Source organism: Mustela lutreola, chromosome 18 (genome assembly GCF_030435805.1).
Source record: "Mustela lutreola isolate mMusLut2 chromosome 18, mMusLut2.pri, whole genome shotgun sequence".
NCBI lineage: Eukaryota > Metazoa > Chordata > Mammalia > Carnivora > Mustelidae > Mustela > Mustela lutreola.
In genome coordinates this window covers 41,543,445-41,558,321 of record NC_081307.1, presented here as the reverse complement: position 1 = coordinate 41,558,321, position 14,877 = coordinate 41,543,445, and the positions used below count along the sequence as shown (strand labels likewise).

General features: G+C 55.1%; 1 protein-coding gene across 2 annotated transcripts in view; it reads left to right on the top strand.

The window, feature by feature from the left end:
* DLGAP2 (DLG associated protein 2) overlaps window positions 1-14,877 on the top strand; it is a 773,688-nt gene that overhangs the window by 251,841 nt on the left and 506,970 nt on the right. The gene's annotated exons all lie outside the window — the stretch shown is intronic.

Here is a 14,877-nt window from a genome sequence, read left to right as displayed (position 1 = left end):
GTACAGGCTCTGTGAACGAGGGCCAGGTGCATGGCGAGCCTCTGCAAGCTGGTCTGCCTCGAGCAGGCTGTCCGGGTTTCTCAGATGGGCTTCTGTGGCGCCCTCTTGGCATTGAACCTTGAACCGCTGCACTGTGACCTGCTCCTCTGACAACTGTTTGCCTTCTGTCCCCAATGAGCTTAAACACCTGCCCACTTTCTTCTTACAGTTCCCTCTGTTTCTGGAATCAAACGGAAAACACTGATGGGAACCTGTTTTAAAAACTCATGTATCTTTGGGATCAAAAGTGCCGCAAATGCATGCCCCTGGCTCCGGAGGCCGGTGCCCCCAGGAGCTCCTGTCTGTGGTTGGTGACCGCCGCCTCCCTCTGCCGCATCATGGTGCAGGTCAGGACAATAGCCAGATGCTTGTTAAATGCCTGATGATTTAAAATTCGTACCTTGTTTAATCTCCTGACACTGCGCGATGCCCCTGCCAGTGCTATTCCCATTTATGCAGGAAGAGGCCTGGGCAGGGAGGGGGTTTCCATCTTGGCACAGCTAATAAGTGCTGAGTCATGATGCCCCCTGTCCCGCCTGCCCTAGATGCCGGTTCTGTCTGGGACACTGGGATTTACTGCTGGTTTGTTGAAATTCCCATGCTACTAACCCTCTTCCTGTGAGGGGTGAGGGGCTCACTGTATATATTTGGAACTAAGTCATCGGTGTGATAAAGTTAAGCATTTGTTAAAAATGCCTACTGGGTAGTCCTGCATGCAGAACACAGCAGAGCTTTGTAGCCTCTTGTGAACTGATGAGAAAAAGCATATGCACAGACCAAAGAGCCAGAGAGGATCCCTGAGGCTGGTGTGCGGCGGGTGGGGTTGAGACCAGATCCTGCCGAGTCCCAGCGAGCGCGAGAGCTCACTGTGCGATCCCTGGGGCTGGGGTGCGACCTTGGTCTTGAATGCGGCTGGACATGAGCTCGTGAGGGGAGGAACAGGACTTTCCAGGAGGGCAGAAGCATCAGCAGGGGTGGGAGCGGGTAGGTGTTTGATGTCTCTGTGGCAGGGTCCCTTGCATTACTCCGACACACTGTTCACGCCGGTCACCAGTGGCCCTGACATGGGACGTGCTGGGATGTCCTTGCCAAGAACAGACGATGGTGCTGTCCCTCTCTGCTATGTCTAGGCGCCAGTGCTGACTTGTCTCCCTGTGTCTCATAGGGTGTCCATACGCCAGAGCTTTGGAGAGTGTCCCTGCACCCACCTCTGTCGGGCATGTGTCCTCCTCCATCTCGGCACAGCGTAGGCGTATTCGATCCCAGCCCTCCTATGGCCTGAGTTCAGGGCCAGTGAACTGCAGTCTGAGTCCCCCTGCCTGTTCTGTGAAGAAGGTTTTACCAGAGCTCTCCGACACCCATTGCTTCGTGTTGCCCCCGGGCTGTTTTCCTGCTACAGGGGTAGTTGGAGCAGAGGCTCTTCTCTCGAGGGCTCTTCCAGCAAACGCCTGACCGTGTCCTCGCTGCCCCTCTATGCGGTCATGCTCTGCTCTGGTTCATGCGCTCACATGCTTAGGGCTCTCTCCTCTCACTGATACAGGTGGTTGCGAGTGTGTAAGGGAGCTGGACTCCAAAGGGGGAAACTCAAGCACTGCATGTGACCACTGGTATCTGCCTGTGGTTCTGTTTTGCATCAGGTTGGGAAGTTCTCCTGTAAAGACATCACATTAGTGTCCTGCTGGTCAGCTCACCAGCTCTTGGATGCTCTGAGAGCACGTGCACACTCCCGTGCTGGGGTTGACCAGCATCCCCAGCAGTCAGAGACCCCAGAGACCGTGGTTCTCGTCCTGCCTCGCTCTGCACAAACTGGGCTGTAGGCACACGTTTCTCTTGGCAGAAATTAACGTGAATTCATCCTCACAATCAAGCTGAAGACTTCTACATCAAGTAACGCATGATACTTAACCAAAATTCGTCAGTTTTATATTAATTGGCTACTTTATTCCAGACCTTATTCTTGAAGTATTTTCTTACTTCAGAGGAGACACATTTCAACGGTCGCTTCAGCTAAAACAGCACTATTTGAGATTTCATCTTCTTGCCCATTAAAGAACTGTTTGGCGCCTTGTTGTGTGTGATTTACTTTCCAAACCTTGAAGTGCTGCGCGAACCACTGCACACTGGCACAGTTGGAGTAGCTGGTGTGAAGAGCAGTGGGAAGGCGGGTCCGACACTCCTGGCGGGGAGATGGACACCGTGCTCGTGGGTGTTGGATGTTCTCGAAGCCCAGGAGGAAGCCGCTGAGCAGGTCAGTCCCATTACATGTGCTCTTGGCCTGTCCTGTTTGGAAGAGTCATTGAGGGTGTGCAGGTCCCGTCATCCCTGGTGTGACTGCTCACTATCATACAGGCCTTATTCTTTTATAATGAATAGGAACCACGTTTCCTCCCTGAGAAATGCCACGTCATGTTGCCTTCTCCCATGTGCTTACGGGTGGCAGCTTGGTGTTGGAACACAGAAACCTCTCTCCCTCGTGTGCCAAGATTTGAGGTGATGGTCCCCAGGCCAGCGTGTCTCCCCGGCAAAGTATCACCACCCAGGACAACTCTACAAAGTAAGATTTTCGCCCAGAATCTTATGTAAAAGAGAGTTCTCTCTGTGTCGTGAGTGTAACGTGTGCCCTCTGTGGACAGGGTTCGAGAACCGCTTGCCGTCCTCATCTGCTGGTGGAGGCCGCTTCTGGGCGTGAAGGTGAGTTCGTGATCCCCACGTCTGCAGGGGATGTGCCTTATTTTCCTTGGGATCCTGACTACTGCTGAGTTTGCTTCGGTGTGGTTATAGGAATGAGTGGAATTTATGTTTTGGCGATACTCTCTCACCTGCTGCTTCTGCCGAGCTAGGGACAGAGGTAGGACTGGCAATCCAGCCAGTGTTGTCTGGGCCTTGGGTCATGAGCGCTGACGCCTTACAGGGGACAGACTCTCCCACAGGACCTCCTTCCAGGACAGCCTGTGTGCCTGCTCGGAGGGGGTGGAAACAGTATTTCTCGTGTCAACACGCAAGACCTTGACCGGGACGCAGACACAAATATGAGAGAGAGAGGGCTCTGTAGTGTCCGTGCGTCGTTTTCCAGTAAAAGTAAATTATACCATTACTCAGGCATTTGAATAGTGGAACAGCTTTTGTGGATGATCTTGCAGGTAGTTGAACTTGTTCATTTGTCTGCTTTAGAAATACAGGGAGGCCATCCCGTTACGAAGAAGGTTCTGGCTTCCAGAGTAGCCAGTTGTGGTGGGAGGCGGAGAGGCATGCTACAGCATGGCCAGAAATTGTTAGCAGAGCCCAGAAGACCCAGTGTTGTCAGGTGCTCAGACTCCCTGAGGTGTGGCTGGCCTGAAGGCGAGCTTCTCTCCATCAGCAAGTACTTGTTCGCTGATTCTTTGTCTGAGCGCAGCGCTCTGGTCCATCCTCCAGGAGCAAGAACTTCTCATGGCCAGCCACAGTTTTGGGAAAGCTTCACCCACATGGTCTCCCCTCATTTTGCACTGAGTCAGGGAATGGGTGGGGGTCTTAGACTTGTGACCGTGTGGCGGGTTGGCTCATCGGCGTGTGTCTGAGACTTGGGGGTGCTAGTTCCAGTGTCACCTGCACAGTAGGTCTTCACCAGGGTCGTACTGCTCATACCCTGATCTTAGGAGTCCTCGAGTTCAAAAGAACCAAAACCCAATCAAACTGTCTTAGGCAAAAATGAGGCTGGTTCTCTGACTGTCGAGAGAGTCCTTCCAGAGTTCACAAGGCACGGAGGAGAGCACTTGCTTCCAGCTCTGGGTTTGCAGGACCAGAAGGTCCACACTTGAGGCACAGAACATAGTCTGTCTGCAGACTCGGGATTGCTGGAGGAGTGAGTCCGAGTGGCTCCACGGGGCCAGTGTCCAGCCGCCTCACCTTCACTCACGTGCTGGCTGGTCAGGGGCCCTGAGAGCAGGCCAAGTGGTCACCGGAACCTACTGCAGGAGGGCCCACGGCTGGTCTACACCTTTCCTAGATGGAGAGGCTGTAAGGCAGAGGTAGAAATAAGTTTACCACACGTCAGCTGGTAAGGAAGTGTTTGATCTAGAGTGAAAATCCTTACTGGCTTATCCTAGAATTCCTCCCCCGTGATGGCCTTAGGTTTCAGAGTCTGTATTCACTGCTCCAGGAACAGGTAGGGGTGGCCGGGATGCAGTGTCTAAGGACTTCCTCTAGTGGCAAGAGGCTTCGTAGGAAGGGTCCTGATGTGTGGAATTGCTGATTTTTCTCAGGCAAAAAGAGATCGGTAAGCCACCAGGCACAGAAAACAGAGTCTCTTGTATCTTGCGTTTGTTCAGGGAAGAACAGTTGAAATGGCCCACTTTGCTTCCTGATGGCAGGAATGGTCTTGGGTGTGTGGCGCGGTCGGGGCACCTATCTGACAGCAGAGACGTTATTGCTGGCAGTGAATAGCCTGCCCAGTGCAGCTCACACCCCTGGGCTGGTTTTCAGGGTGACTTTCCCCCTATTACAGACCCACAGATGGTGGGCGAGCAGAAACCGGTCTTGGCCGTCTTGACCTCAGGCAGCCAGAGGCCTGGGAGAACTGATATGATAAAGAGAGTTAATGAGACAAATAATTCCGTAAAATGGTGGGAACTCAACCACAGAGTTCAGAAGACTTAAGTTCAGATGATTTTTCTGAGCGTTTGTTTCCTGTGGGAGAGGCTGCGGACCCCGTGGAGTCTCTTGACTCTGCGCCTGTAACAGCCCAGCCAGCGTGGGGCCTGGGGCGTGTGCAGTGTCCTCTCCTTGTGGCGGGCCGTGTGGACCCATCACTGTCCGACTCCCTGTTGTGCCTGTCTCCGGCACCTCCTGGGACACCTCCCTCCCTGAGTCCCTGCTGGTGTGGCAGGGTTGCACGTGTTGGGGGAAGCCATGCAGTCCCAGTGACTGAACTGGTTGCTGGTGACCAGGAGGTGCAGGGCTGAGTCCAGAACAAGGTGTGAGGTGCCTGAGCCCTGCCTACCCCCCCAACCCCCACAAGGTTCCCTCACCCTTGGGGGCAGAGAATCCGATGCAAACGTAGATGCTGTTTTCCTGCTGGCAGTGAAGCTCTTCCAGAAGGCTTGTCTGTTCCCACTGAACTCCACAAACCTGAGCGAGCGTTCAGGTGTTGCCCACATGGAGGGGGTATCGGGGGCTGTCCCTGTGAGCAGGCTTGTGGCTAGCACATGGCTGCTGTGCACAGAGAAGGGGCCTCATGCCAGCATCATGACTGAGGGACCGAGGCACCAGGTGCTCCTTCCCAGGTGTCCATGTGACACTGGCTTTCCCGCTTTCCAAGGACACAGTGCCGCTGAGAGATGCACCATTTAGTGTGGACACCAGGGGACGAGGGACCGACAGACACCCTCTGGGGAGATGAGAGCTTGGGGTGGGGGGGACTTCCAAAGTGCAACGGTCACGTTTGGATGTTAGCTTCTACAAATAAGGGGTTCTCTTACATTCTGGATGATTCTAGAAGGTGTGTCCTGACTCACTTCCAGAAAGGTCAGGGTATTTGAAGATACAAAGTAGAATCTCACCTGGGAGGGTTTGGTGGAAGGTGTTCCTTTGCATCTGCCTGGCTCTGGGGCTGTGGGGGTGGTGTCCAGGCTGGGCGTGCTTTCCTATCGGCAGTCATGGGTCGCAGACCCGTTCAGACCTACAGGATGATCCACTGAAATGACTGACCCACATTCTCAGTGAGGTTCTTCCCGTGCATTGACTATAAGCATGCCCATGGCAGGTTCCCGTCTGCCCACATGGGCCTGGCCAAGACCCCAAAACGGGCCCTGTGGTTTTGTTGCCAGCAGGATCCCCGTCCGCACCATCTCTCCTGCTCCCAGCCACTTGCCTGCCATAACGCGTGTCCCTGAGGTTGGTTCTCCCCTGACTGGGGTGGGGGGGGTGATGTCCTGCTCCCACGGCAGCGTGTGTGCATTCCTGTTTTCAGATACTACTGCTGAGTCCCTCCATCTGCAAGTGCTCAAACTTTACCGTTTGCATAAACAGGTTGCTGTCAAAGCGCTCAGCAAATTCTTGGCTGCATTATGAATGGGGATGGCCGTGGGCTATTGTCTCTCTTTCTCTTGGCCTCCAGCCACTGGTCTTTATTTACCTCCATCTAGCCGCCACGGGGCAAGGCAGGGACAGCATGTGTTCAGCCTGGGTGGGATGAGATGCCAGTGGACGATGACTCCCCCATGGGAGATGCTTGAGGTTCTCTCGGGCGTTACCAGGTCCCCTTGGCGACAGCCGGCGTGGGCATTGGCCTTTCTCATCGTACCACAGAGACATGGGTGCCGCAGGGGGCCGTGTGGCCTCTGAACAAATCACTTTCTCCTGCCGGTGTGGTGGGGTCGGAGGCAGAACCGAGTGACAAGCTGACCCATGCTCTTGCACGCTGATGGGGACGGGGGCGGTGCTGTGGGTTTGTTTTCTGTGCCCATGCTGAGGGGTAGAGGTCACCATGCAATTTTCCAGAACTCACCTGTGCAAGGTGAGCCTCGTACAGTGTCCTGCATTTCAGGGGATTAGACCATTGATCCCTAGCACCCCCGCTGTTGCGATTAAGGACTGACCTGCTTCCCGACCTACGGTGGGGGTCCTTGTGCTGAGAGAGAAGCCAGGAGTGCAGTCCTGGGGTGCAGTCTGGGTGACCGGGCTGACTGAATTCAGGAGGCATGTGATGTAGGCGTCCACGTTTTCTAAGGTTCTGCTTCTTTCCGGATCTGCAGTGCTTCCGCCTCTCTCTGTGTGCACTTGCGCAAGTGCACACGCATGTGCACACACGCAGAAATGCAGTCACTTCACGCATCTCATGTTTAATGCGTCTCGTGTTTACACGCATGTGTGTGTGTACTTCCGTGTCTGCGTGTGGGTACACGTGTGCAGCCATGATTATAATGACCCGAACCCAGAAATAGGCCTGAGGCGGCGTCTCCATTTTGTGGGCTCTGTCTCCAGGGGAAACCTGTCTTCAGCAGCTTGTCAGCCCTAACTGGCTTCTCACGTCATGGCGTACGTGGCTTTCTAAGGAGCAGCCCCCCTGCTCCCTGTCCTCTGCTCCCAGCCCCGCCTCACTGCCCGTCTCCACTGCATCCCGTGCTGCTCAAGCTGCAACAGACCCAGTCTCCAGGCTGTTTGGGATGCTTTTCTCTCGGGTCCCTGTCTGTTTAGCAAACCTTTACTCTAAACTCGCTGCGTGCCAGCACTGGGATGGCAGAGATTCCTAACATATGGTCCTTTCCGAAGGAGCTCGTTTTCTAGTTGGAGGAGGGACACCTAGACAGTAAGGCTCCTATGACATAAGCGAGTCGGGAACAGAGCTGTCCCCGATGACTCCGCAATGGACCCTCCCGTGGAAGAGGCCAGTGCGTCAGGAGAGACAGGCAGCCCCAAGTGTGGAATCCCGGCCCCAGTGTACTCGCATGGGGAGCGCGGAGAATCCTCTCCGACATTTGGGTCCTGCCTGGTGCACAGCCACCTCTCCTGCCACTAACACTAAAGCCATGCCTCATGGGCTCTGACTGCTGTTTTAACTGATGTTGTTAGGAAGAGGGAAGAGGGATACAGGAGACCTGGGGTGCAGCCGTTCTGAGAGTGGGCACCGTTCATAACAGTGAGCAGCCACAGCAGGTGCAGTAGCTCGCGGCCTAGGCTGGGGCCACGGGAAGGGGAGGGGTGCAGCATGGAAGCTGCTTGGAGGCAGTGGCGAGGCCAGGGGCTTGGGGGGCTGCAGGGTTGAAGGACACGGTGTGTGCAGTCAGAGCCGGCCCGTGCGAGTGTGAGCCTCCGTCCGTCGTGCCGGTAACCCTCCCCAGCCCCGCGAGTGATGTCAGCTGCCGGGACCCTGAAGGGCGGGTGCTCTGCTAATGTCTTGCTGTTTGGGTTTGCAGAAGACGGCTCAGTTTCCCTGATGCACCCTCGGGGTGAGGTCACCTGGGACCCCAGCGGTAAGTGCGCCCTTGTCCCTTCTGCCTGCGGTTGGAGCCACTGGTTCTGCCACAGATCTTTCTGATGGTTTTCTTTTCTTCGCAGGTTACTCACAGGAGCACCGTTTTCCTCGGTCACTACCGCACCCATCTCCACCTCAGCGCACTGAGAAGCATTGCAGCAGGAGCAGAAGAACATGGGAAGTTCTGTTACTGTTTAGCTATTGTATCAGGATATTGAAAACTGAAATTAAACCTTATAAAATATTTGGTGTGACTCAGGTTTCTTTCTTTCTTTCTTTTTTTTTTTTTTTTAACTTTAGCTTTGTGAAGGTATAAGTGACATAAAATTGTAAGGAATATCCGTGCACATTGCGGTGGCCTAACATGCATGCACATAGTGACGGGGCCCCCACCGTCTAGTTGGTTGGCTTCCACACGGTGCCCTTGTTGGTGGTGAGGATGGTTAAGATCTTGTCTCTCAGCGAATTTCATTACGCATTAGTGTTCCTGACTGGGGTCACTGCGTTTCAGTGAGATCTGTGGGCCAGGCTCGTCCTATAGCTGAAGGTTTGTGGCCTTCTGCCAACCTGCGCTCACTCCCTCCTCCCCACGGCTGCTTTTCCTGCCCGCATGGAGGACTTGACCTCTGTTGTTCTGTTTTGCTTTTAGATTTCTCATATAGGCCATGTGTGCGGTATTTGTCTTTTTCCACCTGGCTTATCTCACGGAGCAGGAGGCCCTCAGGGTCCATCCGTGTTGTTGGTAGTGGTAGGATTTCCTTACATCTCCCGGGAGGAAACATGCCAGTGTGTGTGTGTAAATATACATGTGCATGCTTGCGTATGTACCTACCTGCACCCTCTTCTGTGGTCATCTGTTGGTGGACACTTAGGTTGTTTTCCTAACGGTGCAGATTTCTTATTCAAGCAAAACAGCACATTTATGAATAAATTTTCGTGTATAAAAAATCTGAATGTATAAATTAACATTTCAGTGTTAATCGTGTATATTTATTCTTTAGGTATTTTATTTATGAAAATGCCCACAAGATTAATCACAAGTTTTAAAACGACACTGTGATTACCGCCCCCCAACAAATACATTCTCATTGTTCCTTATGTTTGAAATTCTAAAGGTTATCACTCAACATCGGGACTCTCTTCTCTCTTTGGTATGTCCATTGTATAAATGATTAAAAATCATCCATGTTTTGTGCTGAAACATTACCCAAGTAAGGGTCGTACTGGAGAAGCTGGACATGATTCTCTTCCACATTGGTTTATGGGGCTGGTGTGTCTGTGATGGTCAGGACTCCTTATTTCCAGAATTTAGTTATGGTTTGTGAAGTGTGAGCTACTTCTCAGGGAAGGTAGGAAGGCAGGAGGACATGAGACGTGGCCGTGTGTTATCATGCTGTGTCACGCTGGACAACAGAATGACCATAGACCAGCATGCTGGGAGTGGTGCAGTAATTCTGGCAGGGTGCCGGTCCGGGGCTGGGCAGGGTTCTCAGTGGGGCAAGTCTCAGGAAGCGATGTGGCTTGGGACAGCGCCGTGTGCTCCCACACCCACAGGAAGGGGCGAGGCTGAGAGCCTCTCAAGGCAGGTGAGAAAAGCAGTGCCCAAGGCTGGGGTGGGCCAGGTGACCTTGTCAGCCACGTAGGGAGCTTGGGCTATGAAAGGCACAGGAAGGTCCTGGTGGGTCATTTACATGATGTTCTCTGGTGAGATCTACACTTTTGGGAGCTCCTGAGGCCATTGTGAAGAGGCTGGGCAAGATGTGCATGTGGAGGACCAGGGAAGGGGAAGTGTTCTGGGCCTCCCCCAGGATCTTGGCGGTGGTCAGCCCTGGGGAGCAAAGAGCAGGTGGCAGGAGGTCATGGGAAGGTGGGCTGCCAGCGGTGGAAGGGTGGGTAGTAGGAGCCATCCAGGGTGGCTCCCGGGTCTGGCTTGGGCCGTTGGAGACTTGTGTTGCTTTCACGTGCTGACAGGACCCCAGCCGAGAGCCGGGGCGGGGGTGGGCAGGTGCACAGGTGAACAGGGTCTGGTGCTGGTGTCGTGCTATGGCCTGTCTCAGTCCAGGAGGCAGTCTTATGACATGGTGGGGCATCTGGCTGAGTCTGGGCTGGGGCCATGGTGGGCAGGATGCAAGGGTGCCTGGGATCTTCCCGGAAAGCCCTCTGGTGAAAAGGAGAACCCAGAGCCGAGCTCTACAAAGACCACTGTTTAGGGGCGGGGACAGGTGGAGGGAAGGAAGCTGAGAACGAGTTGGGGTTTAGAGGACACGGGGCAGCGGGACGCCACGGAAGCCACTGGTGGGATGGGATGCTGTGGTCAGCACGTCCCACTGTGGAGGCTGTGGTCAGCACGTCCCACTGTGGAGGCTGTGGTCAGCACGTCCCACTGTGGAGGAGTCTGGTCCTCCTCTGTGGCTGGAGGCTAATGCTGGGCTGGGGGAGGCAGCAGGAGACCCCAGCACCAGTGGCTTCACGGATGCCACTGAGAATGCACTGGAGGGGATGGGAGGCAGGTGCTCAGTGTCACCTCTGCACACTCTGCTTTGTGTAAGGTGAGGAAGCTCTTAGGGCTGGGGCAGGGTGAGTGGGGCTGGGAATGCGTTTCGGAGCTAGACGAGCAGGTGCTTGTTTGAGTGTGATGGAGGCCGGCAGGAAGACTGCGTGGCCGGGAGCCACGGGGGCAGTTGGGGGAGTCCCGAGAAGATGCCGTGGGAAGCTTAAGGGTGCACCGTCGCTGGGGCCTAGCCCTTCATTTTCAGTGAACTTCAGAAATTTTTAAAAATCCACTTTTTTTTTTTTCCTAAGAGGGATACTTGAAGAGCATGGAAGGGTTGTCTGCATTACGGTCCATCGTCCTGCTCTGTGCGGTTTATACACGCAAACTGCTGGGGCACCAGCTTCCCCTGACCCCTCTTACGTCCTGTTGCCCCAGATCCCCGGCTCATTTCAGCCCTTCCCAGAGGCAGCAGGTGACGGTTATGTTTTCCATAGCTCAGTCTCTAAAATGCTTTAGTTCTGTTGTAGCTTTTTCCTAACATGTTATGAAAGTATTTGTATGTATTTTTCAAAGTGATTCTATTCAGAATTAAGTAGATGGAGCAAAATCTATCGAGGCTTTTGAAACTCTGGTGCTGGCTGCAGGAAAGAGGGCTCCTGCACGCGGGCGGCTGGCGTTCCCGTGCGGGATCCTCAGGCTTCCGCACTCACGGCTGTGACACACTGTGTGTTCTGTCGTTCCTTAAACTCTAGACGAGAAGCACTATTTTTAAAGCATGGGACCTAAAATGTTCTTCCAAGAATATTTTTAATTTTTAATCTGTAGACTGTGTACTTTGAGTGAATTCATTTACATGTGATCGAGTATGTCCCTAGAATAATTCAGAACACATATTCTGGGTTCTGTTTGTTTGGGTGGCTTTGCTCTTCCAGTTTATGGACGCAGCTGTCATGCCGACGTCCTCCAAGTGGCCAAAGGCAAGATGCTCTGTAGACAGGCTGTGTTGTTAAGGTTTTGTTCACGGACCTGACATTGACCAGAGCTGTTAGCAGCAGCAGTGCTGCTGCCTGAGCCATGTCCAGGCTGCCTTGGAAGGCAGAAGTCCAAACAGAACCAAATTGAGCCCTTGGGCATGGGAGGCTCTGAGGACATGTCCAAGAAAGGGCCCGTGGTCTGAGAACCCCATGGCACCCAGGAAAATGTCAGTTGTTTCTGTTGTTTAAATTTGGAAAAAGTTACTCAGCCCATGGTCCCGGTGTTCAGCTCCTGGTCTCTCAAGTTCCTCCGGGCGCGTGCTGGAGGGCCCATGTGTTTTCTGAGTGGATGCTTCTACAGCATCAAGAGTTCCCCCTTCCGAGTGACCCTGTGTGTCACGCCCTCTGTTTACCAGCCTCCCTCACCATGTGACATTCAGTGTCCTTCAGAGAAGAGTCTGAGGAAATCAAGACAGAGAGAACTCCTGTTCCTGCGGCATCCGCTCAGGCGGCCTGGAGGCTGCACCCGGGCGCTCTGGGCCATCTGCTCCTGCTCGCGCCGCTGGTCCCTCAGAGCCGGGCTGACCGAGGCCGATTGGGGGCGGTGGCATGCCAGCACCGTGCACTGGCGTGCAGACCCTTTGCACTTGGAAGAGGCGGCGGGACTAGGTTAGAAATGCTTCAGTTAGTATGCTATTATGAAGAGTAATTGCACCAGAAATAAAAATCGTCACGGTTCCTACATTCCTCCACCAGATTTAAAACCAATCCTTTTATAAAAGAGCCCGTTACAATGAGGAATGAATTCTGGGTGGCCGCGATTTGTCAGACATGGTGGCTCTTTCCCAAATCTGACCCTTCAACCCACAGTGAGCACGTTGGCTTGTCCGCTTCAAGTTTGTGCCCTTGGTGATGAATCTCCCCACGTGTCAGGGCTTCTCATGCATGGCCCATCCACGCAGATGGGGATGGCGTTGGTCTCCTGGGTCACCCCAGCCTGGCAGGTGCTTGGCCAGCTGCCGGGCTTGGCTCCCATGGTCAGCACGGGCTGCGCTATTCCTGCAAACAGGAACAGGCGTGTCTGTGGGCAGAAAAGTCCTTGCAGGAGCCCGCGGTCCATGGTCCTGGCAGGTTGACTTACTTCCATGCCCAGCAAAGGCCCCAAGCAGATGAGTTTGTGCACCTGAGAGGGACTCCGAGCCGGACGAGGCGCAGTGGCCCTAACGTGCTGACACTGACGCACACATTAGAAGGCTAACTGAGCGTGAACTCGCAGCACGGCTTTATTCTGTTGATGGAAACGTGTTCTGATCCATTTCTCTTTTAGGCCCATGTGCACTAAAGGTTTTCACGGTCCCCATGAAGGGCAGTGCTGGCGGCGGGTGGCCCACACAAATCCAGGCTGTGACCTCTGCACGGCAACCACGTGGGCTGCAAGGGGTGCTCTCAGCTCTGCAGGGGGACGTGTGGCGCCTGATCCGTGGAGGGTGGCATTTCTGTGCACCTTTCTTGGAAGCATTTCTGTGCACCTTTCTTGGAAGCATCACGGTCCTGGGAGTCACACCGAGTGACAGCTTGGGCGCAGAGAGTCGGCGAGCATTGCTCACCGTGTCCTGTTTGAGGCCAGCAGTGCTGCCCACGGTTAGAGCATGGTTATGCCTCCACTGGTTGCCCCAGGTTGTGCTCCGACAGTGTGCGGCTGGGGCCCGCGCTGGTAGCTGGCGACGGTGGTGCCAGGATTGGCAGTGGCCTGTCGGTTTTGTGTCGCAGGAGCCAGAGTGAACCGTGGAGCTCGCCGTCCCAGGGAGGGCCCTGCTCGCACACGGGGGCGGATAATGCCAGTGAGCCCGTGCAGGGATGGTGCAGGAACACCCCTGCGACCTCTCGTTCTCCCACGGCCTGCTCCCATGGCCGTTGTGGGGTTGGCATCCACCGATCACGGGCACCCACCGATCTCGGGCATCCACCGGTCTCGGGAAGGGGGCAGGTCTGGCTGTCACCTGAGGTCGGGGGCCAGACCGTGCCCGGGGCTCGGACGCCACGCTCCTGTTGCCCTCCCAGCCCTGCCTTTGTTACGAGAGTTCCTGGGCACTCTGGGGCAGCCAGGGACGTGAAGATGCCGCCCTCTGCTGTGGGTCAGCCGTGGCAAGGGTGTACGAAGGCCATGGGCTCGGCGCCCCGGGATCCAGACCCTGTGGGCTCGTGGGGGAGCATTCCCCCTTGGTGGAGGAGAGCTGGTGCTGCAGGGCATGTGGGTGAGCTGAGGGTCTTACGTTCCGGACTGACAGGCCTGTCTGGAGTGGCTCTTCCTGGCCTGCTGGGCTCGGGGAGGCCACGGTGCTCAGTGCCGTAAGGAGCCGTTGACTGGTCGTCTTCCATGGAAGGGAGGGGCCTTCTGGTTTGGGAGGATCATCCAGGCTGAGAGAGGCCATGAATGGGAGAGGCCTGTGTGGGGGACCGGGGCATTAGCCTGGAGGTTGCTGAGGACGTGTAAGTGGAGTAATTGCCACAAAACAGAATAATTCTGTGACTGTTGAGAATTTCAGTGCCGTCAAAATAACAGATTATTTGCTCCTAATTATCTGTTGAAGAGTACTGTCCCTCTGTGGGAACCAGAATGTGCTGGCCTCCTGCGGGTGCCCCTGGCCAGCAGCATCCACGTCCTCATGTGGCTGGTGCATGGAGGGACGCCAGCGAAGTCACTGTCAGCTCCCTGTCCTGCAGGTCCGGAGAGGCCGTGCTCGACGTGCTCGTTCCTTGGTGCCCTCCCGCACGACAGTTCCACGTCTGCAGCGCCTGCCGGGCTGGAAGTTGCTCCAGTTCTCAGCGAGGAGCAGGTCTTCCCTGAAGAGCCGTCGATCTGTAGTTCAGCCGCAGTGGGGGAGGGGCACGCAGCCAGGCCACCTTTGTCGCTGCTTGAGGCCGTTAAAACACCCAGGCCATGGGCTCTCTGCTGGCCTGACGGACACTGATGTCCTTCACACATCGCTGCTCCCCCCGCCCCACCCTGCATTTCTGATTCCACGGGTTTGGGGGGCCATGGTGCCAGGTGATGGATTGTGTTTCCAGTGAGTTCCCCGAAGACGCTGACATCGCTGGTGACCACAGTTGAGAGCCACGGGTCCGAGCAGAGTTCGCAGCTGGGCTGGAGGCCTGTTTCCAGCATATGCAGTCTTCAGTCAAGTCGCTTCAGGAACCAGGAAGGCCCACGTGGGCCAGGGATAGGCCCCTTGGCTCTGTTCTCACAGTGTGTCCACCGCTTGGAATACTCACATTTGCGGCCCCAGGCTGCTCCTGTCTCTTTGAGGACGCGGCGCCAGCCCCCTGCACGTGAGGATGCCGCGCAGCAGGGGGCCCACGTCAGAGGCTCGAGGCCCCTTTTTTGTGGTGGCTGTTGTAACTGGGTGATTTTGCCAGAT